The 7690-nt window shown below is 40.6% G+C and overlaps 1 pseudogene; it reads left to right on the top strand.

The window, feature by feature from the left end:
• The first annotated feature begins 2474 nt into the window (after window positions 1-2474).
• Window positions 2475-3304, top strand: LOC130034745 (1-acyl-sn-glycerol-3-phosphate acyltransferase alpha-like; annotated as a pseudogene).
• The last annotated feature ends 4386 nt before the right edge of the window (window positions 3305-7690 follow it).

Raw genomic sequence — 7690 nt, 5'->3', positions numbered from 1 at the left:
GATAAGTTTTTTTAAACACATAAAAGAAAACATAGGTGATATATACTTTGAATTGGCTTTAGTGATTGGTTGGAGGACTCAATTCCAACAGCAAGGGGGAAAATTAAAAATGGGGCTAAATCAAACTCAACATCTTCTGCACAGTGAATGAAATTTGCCTAAAAGTGAAAAGATACACTGATTGGGAGTTGATATTTACATTTCATAGGGGCTGGAGCGATAGCACAGCGGTAGGATGTTTGCCTTACAAGTGGCCAACATGGCTGCCCCGAGTTCAATTCCTCCACCCCTCTCGGAGAGCCCGGCAAGCTACCGAGAGTATCTTGCCCGCACGGCAAAGCCTGGCAAGCTAACCGTGATATATTCAATATGCCAAATACAGTAACAACAAGTCTCAAGTTGGAGACGTTACTGGGCCCCCTCGAGCAAATCGATGAACAGCGGGAGGACTGTGACCATATACATAGAAGAAATTAATTGCCCGTAAAAAATAACTCTTAAGACTCAACGTAATAAGCAGATTTTTAAAATAAGCAGAAGATATAGACACTTCTTTAAAGAAGCAAACAGTTGACCAATAGATACTTGAAAAGATGATCATTATGTAGTACATAAACATGCTGGAATTTTGCTTTGTTGGAAATAATCAGGGGTTACTCCTAACTCTGCATTCAGAAGTCACTCCTTGCAGTAATCGGGGAACCATATGGGATTCTGGGGATCGAATCCAGGTTCACCACATGCAAGATGAGCACCTACCCATTGTACTATCAGTCCGGCACCCATATCGAAATTTTTGTTGTTGCTTTTGGGCTACATGTGGTGGTGATCAGGGACTTTTCTCGATTTGATGCTCATTGTTACTTCTGGTGGTGCTAAGGAAAACATAAAGGTCTATGAATCAAACCCAGGGCACACACATTCAAAGAACAATCTTTAGCTCTTTGAACTATCTTCTCTGCTCCACATGTTAATTTTTGTTTGCTTGTTTTCTACACCTGTTGATGCCCATAGATAACGCCTGGCTCTGCACTCAGGGATTACTCCTGATGGGCTTGGGAGACCATATGGGGTTTGAGAGATTGAACCCAGGTCAGTTGCCTGCAAGGCTAGTGAATTATCAACTGTACTATCTCTTTGGCACCACTAAATGTTAAGTTTTACACATACAAACGTTAAACTTTTATAAAATTATATGCTAATATTACTCAATGTTTTAAAAGTCTAGCAAAGTTCAAAAAGAGATCATGAGAGCTATAACACTTCATAGAAAGAAAGAAATTAAAATTAATAAGCAGCTCTTAAGTTCCAGACACTATTCTAAGTGCATTTATGTGCATCTTCTTATTTAATCTTGCCAATATTTTGTGATTATATGCTTTTCTTAGAAAGCCACGATTAGGACTTGTGTCTAACTTCAATATTTATATTCTTTCTATGAAACAAATGCTAATCAAAGTGTGAATTTATGGAGCGGCATCATAAACATTACCTAATAGATCATTCTAGGTCCAGCACACTTCCACTGTACAACTCTGATATCATTAAAGTTTTTAGACCCTACTGGGGCCTCTAAATAAGAATCTGTTTTCTATAAAAAAAAAAGAGTAAATAAAAGAAAGAAAACCAAAAACCTGTAGGTGAGTCTTAAGCACATTAAAGTGTGAGAAACACTGCATCATGTAATATAATCTCAGCAACTGTGTCCTGGGAGAACTTAGAAAAGTAACAACGGAACCTCAGGAAATTGGTCTTTTAAAAATCTTGATAAATAGCAACAGCTTAAATCCTTCAATTGTCTTAAAGGAAAATTCAAATGGGTCTTAGTTTTATGGAAATTCTTGAAATATCATGCCTCACTCTTTCCTTTATAGCAACAAACCTTAGGTTATTTGAATAAATCATAGTGAGGATATTTATTATGAAACCCCTGCATGCTGAATACAGTTCTCGGCAAGACTTACAGAGTAAGTTATATTTCATATCCTTAAGTCACCTTTGCTATAAAGGGGAAAATTACCCCAAATCACATGGAGGCAAAATTTTAAAAAAATGGACAAATAATTAAGTGCATAAATAAGGATCTGGAATAGAAGTAAGCATATTATAAAAAGGTAAAGGTAAAGGCCCTCCCGTTGATCATCGATTTGCTCGAGCGGGCCCAGTAACGTCTCCATTGGAGACTTTGTTGTTACTGTGTCTGACATATCGAATACTCTTGGTAGCTTGGTAGCTTGCCAGGCTCTCCAAGAGGGGCGGAGGTAGCTTGCCGGGCTCTCCGAGAGGGGCGGAGGAATCGAACTCGAGTCGGCCATGTTGGCTGCGTGCAAGGCAAACGCCCTACCCGCTGTGCTATCGCTCTAGCCCCGGAAACCAGCAGGCGGAGGGGAGCGGTGGGGGGGGGGGTAGTGGCAGCAGCAGCCCCAGCCCTCAGAGACAGCAGGTAGTGAGGGAGGGAGGGATCTGGGGGGAGAACCCCCCACCATTCCTACCGCTATGGGCCCAGCCTCCCAATCTCACCTTCCCTCCACTGGCAGGGGCTAGGACACCCCCAAGTCCTGTCGCCCCTGGGCACCGACACCCTGACCGAGGCGGAGACACAGCCACCCGCCACCACCGCTGCTGCAGCCTGGCTGGGGAGGGGGTCAGACCCCCAGGCCCCTGACCCCTTTGAGGTGGCCAGAATGGAGCTGTGGCCAGGGGCATGGACGGTGTTGATGTTGCTCTTCCTGCTGCTGCTCTTCCTGCTGCCCACTCTGTGGTTCTGCAGCCCCAGTGCCAAGTACTTCTTCAAAATGGCCTTCTACAGTGGCTGGATCCTCTTCCTGGCTGTGCTCGCCATCCCTGTGTGTGCTGTGCGAGGACGCAACGTCGAGAACATGAAAATCTTGCGCCTGATGCTTCTCCACGTCAAGTACCTGTATGGGATCCGAGTGGAGGTGCGAGGGGCTCACCACTTCCCTCTGTCCCAGCCCTATGTTGTCGTCTCCAATCATCAGAGCTCCCGAGGGAGCTCGGAATGATGGAGGCTCTGCCAGGCCGCTGTGTGCCCATTGCCAAGCGTGAGCTCCTGTGGGCCGGCTCTGCCGGACCTGCCTGCTGGCTGGCAGGAGTTATCTTTATCGACCGGAAACGCACTGGAGATGCCATCAGTGTCATGTCTGAGGTCGCCCAGACCTTGCTTACCCAGGATGTGCGGGTCTGGGTTTTCCCTGAAGGCAGGAGAAACCACAATGGCTCCAAGCATATTATGAAACTGTGTTTTACATCAGTGCCTTGTTATATTATGTCAGTGGTTCAGTGATAGGTGTCAGAGGTCTCCAGGATTGAACACAGCAATGCTTTGGGAGTCATGTGACTCCAGGGATCAAAAGACTTGATAATGTGGCTTACCTCTTGTTTATCTCTCTGGCCCTTCTACGAAGTGTTTTGAAATAAAAAAAGGTGTGGTTCATTTGACAGCAAATACCATAGAACTTTATTAAGTGTACATAGCAAAAAATACTTGCTTAAAGATGGGATTTTTTAAAAAGTCCGGAGTCATACATAGATGCTTGTTTAGAGAACTAAGGACTTATTTGGATCAAATTTAGATAAACTAAGTTTCATTGGGTATATTAGTCATGGGGAAAAAAGGATAATAAATAGTGCACAATGAAAGAAAGGTTGAAAAGGAAGAGTGTTTGCCTCCCCCTATCTCCTAGTTTCTGAAGAACGAACCCAGGAAATGTTTTCTACTACTGAGTCATATCCCATAAAGGAGAAGACCATTATGTGTGTTTATATTAGTCTCGATCTTCTGAAGACACATAACTGTTTAATTATGAATGATTATAATAAAAGTTGTGCCAATAAATATTGTGCCAATATCTGCAGTGAGGGGTATAGCCAAGTGTAGTTGAATTAGTTATTATTATCAGGAAATGTTTTTAACTAAATTCTGACTATTAGGTTGATATTAATTGATATTTAGTATCAATATTATAACCCTTGGCATGAAATCATTTTGTTATGTAACACAAGTAAAAGTTCTTTAGAGTTTTTTATTCAAAATTAGAGTTCTGAGAACCAGGGTTTGTGCAAAGTAGAGTTTATACAACATAGAATGTCCAAAAGAGTTTGCTCTTGAATTAAAAGTGTTTAAGAGAATTAAATGTTTGATTTTTCTCATAACACAAAAGGAAGTCAAACTCATCCTACATTGCTCCAGAGTACTGAATAAGCCCAAAGAGCAGAAGGCACATATGATAGGTAGAGCATCTTGGTAAAGAGAACTTAATATATTCAAGTTAAATACTTGGAAAAGTGTATTTGGAGTCATTGAGCCAAATGTGGCTTGCATTCTCTTAGATGCATGAAGTAGATTTCTGGGTAAGATTTTGGATTGACTACTCTGCCTCTAAGATGCTGTGATTCAAATGCAGTTCTTTTGCTTAGTCATTTTTCTGCCAGTTCCTTGGCTAAATAAATATTTGGATATAAACTATGCAAAAAGAAAACAAAAACTTTGGGGTGTTTATCTGCTCTTTTCATCTCTGTATTTGCTTTTTGATTAGCTATTAAGAAAGTGAATGGAGAGGTGGGCCTGTGGGTACTTTTTATTTTCTTTATGCTTGTCTGTTTTTCTTCCCCCAAAATTTCCTACAATGAATGTGTATTAATGTTATTTTTAACAAAGCAATGGGAGTGGGTAAAAGGCGAAAGTCTACTTTATGATGACCACAAATGAGCCTGTGTATAGAAAACTTTCCGGCCTTTGGAATAGTGCAGGGGGATACGAGACAGCAGCCGGGAGACAAAAGGAGCCAGAACTTTGCGTAACCTCTTATTTTTTTTTTCAAAAAAAGTCTCATCGTGGTTTTGACCAGTGTTTTTCAGCAAACAGCTATTCCAGGCCCCCTATTTTCTAGCATATTCATAAGACCAAAATTAACATGTGATTTTGCTTTCCTTTTTTGAGTTGGAAATGTCCAAAACTCAATGTGCCAGGGTGTGTCAAGGAGGTAAAACCTAGAAGTTGGTAGGCATTCGGTTCAATGCTCCTTTTGAAACTGGTCATGGTACTACGGAAGTCCAAGCCCTTGAAGACTTAAGTGGAGTATAGTTATAATGGCTACTAAAAGTTGTGTGGGAAGTTTCTAGGTGAAAGGCAGTATTCCACTTTGGCTTGTTCTTAGCAAGTTGGAGAGATTACTGTCAATTGTTTGCTCAATGGGAGCAAACAAGTAGATTCTAGTCTCAGATTGAGGGCTATGAGTCTATAAATTGAGTCGACAGACTTACCCTGTGGATGGGTAAGGCCCATAACTATTATAGCTTTTAAAATAAATTTTTAATAATAGATCTGCTGGAGATACTACAATAAATTAAGATGTTGATCTGGTAGAATTTCTGCTCGCTACATGTTCAGAAATTCTAAGAGATTTCTTCTAGAAAGAGTGAATCAGGACTGGGGACAATTGTCAGTACTAGGATCCTGGAACTTTTCCTAAAGACACAAGTATTTACCCTGATAATAGTTTCCTAATTGGTCAAGTATAATTTTTCTTAACTTTTTTATTGAATCACTGTGAGATAGACCCTTACAAACTGTTCAAGATTGGGTTTCAGTCACGCAGTACTCCAACATCTATCCCTTCACCAGTGTACATTTCCCAGCACCGGTGTCCCCAAGTTCCCTTCCATCATTCCCCACCTCCAGCCCCTGTCTGCCTCGCTCTATGGCAGACGCTTTTCTCCTTTCACTTTTTTTCTTTTTTTATTAGTGAAACACCATGAGGTACAGTTATAGGCTTACAAATTTTGTGCTTGGGTTTCAGTTATACAATGATCAAGTGCCCATCCCTCCACCAGTGCCCGTCATCCATCACCACGGGTCCCAGCATCCCCCTCATCCCCCCCCGTCGCCTTTCACTTTCTTTCTCTTTCTCTCTCTCTCTCTCTCTCTCTCTCTCTCTCTCTCTCTCTCTTCTGTATCTCTCGCTCTGTCTCTTCCTCCTTTTGGGCATTGTGATTTGCAATATTGATGATCAAGCATAAATTATCTGCAACTTTTCACCCTCCTTGACTCAGAATCAAAAGAGAGGATGTAATAATTGGCCAGTAATTGCAACCTTGTTCTTTGGAGCCTTTTTTAGAAGCAAAACTGAACTGTAATTATCATTTATGTAGTATATTGAGAGTATATTCAGACTGAAAATTTATTTCAAGATATTTCTTAATTATGAAGACAATAATTCAAAGTATTCATTCAAAGTAAAAAGCATGATGGAAGAATTTCATAGTATTGCCAACACCAGACCTGAAGAAAGCAGCGTCAGCACTTTCTGCGATATATCAGGATGGAATGACTGGCTTTTGTACTGAAGCTGAGATCACTATGACAAGCTGCAAATTTTTTAAAAATTTTATCACCATCATCATCATTAATCATCATCATCACTTTCACTGTCCTCCCTTTGTTCATCGATTTGCTCGAGTGGCCCATAACATTGTGAGACTTGTTGTTACTGTGTTTGGCATATCAAATACGTCACGGGTAGCTTGCCAGGCTTTGCCATGCAGGCGAGATACTCTCGGTAACTTGCCGGGCTCTCCAAGAGGGGCAGAGGAATTGAAGGCAAAGGAATCAAACTCAGGTCAGCTGGGTTGGCCGCATGCAAGGCAAACGCCCTAACTGCTGTGCTATCGCTCCAGCCCATCATCATCATAATCATTATTATTATCATTTGGTTTTGGGGCCACACCTGGTGGTGCTCAAGGCTCACTCCTGGCCCTGCACTCAGAAATGACTTCTGAAGGACTTAGGGGAACCATTTGGGGAGCCGGGTGGGTCTCTTACAAGGGAAGCACCCTACAGCTGTACTGTTGCTCTAGCCTCAGATTTTTTTTGTTTGTTTCTGCTTTTTTTTTTTTCTGGAATCACTTTAGTAGGCAACTGGAGGGAAAACAGAGAGATGAAGTAACTAACTCTCCTTCTGTCTTATTTTTGATATGGTTTGAGACTAGAACCTATGAAGTTACCCATCTTTGCCAGGATAGTATTATTTTGTCTATTTTCCTATAAATATTTCTAGACAGAGGATTTGTTGGGAGGATTAAAATTGTATATATGTATGTGTGTATATATATATATGTTCACATATATTAATTAGGTGCTTGAAATGTTCAATACATTTTAGCTATCATCCTTGCTTCAATTCAGTGATTCATGCCAATCTAATATCTTATTCCTATTTGCATAACTTACAGTTTCATGATTTTGCATGTTCATATTTCGGGATCAAAGAAGGGGACCAAGAAAAAAGTAGAAAGTAAATGAGAAGCATAGGCATTAGCCCTAGTATATAATTTTCTTTGGGGGTTTATGATTACTGTTAGTAATACATATATATGTATATGTATATATATACAAACATTTTCTAATATCTTTATAAAGAGGTTAATTTATAAAAAGTTGCCTATACTATATTCTTATAAAATGTTATTTGGCAATATTCTTAGGGTTCTCTCATCCCTAAGCTTTTTATGTTTAAGTACTTTTTATGTTTAAGTACTTAAGTAATCCCATCAGCGGCCAAGACTCAGAGACTATAAAATCCAGATCCCGGAACCGCGCGGCCGCATTTGCGGCCGCGCGACATCTTATCAGAACTTTTCTTTATGACATCTTATTATCTCATTCCTACTT

The sequence above is a fragment of the Sorex fumeus genome, unplaced genomic scaffold (genome assembly GCF_029834395.1).
Source record: "Sorex fumeus unplaced genomic scaffold, SorFum_2.1 ptg000061l, whole genome shotgun sequence".
Lineage (NCBI taxonomy): Eukaryota > Metazoa > Chordata > Mammalia > Eulipotyphla > Soricidae > Sorex > Sorex fumeus.
Note: the sequence above shows the minus strand (reverse complement) of the source record. Positions and strands in the feature narration are given on the sequence as shown.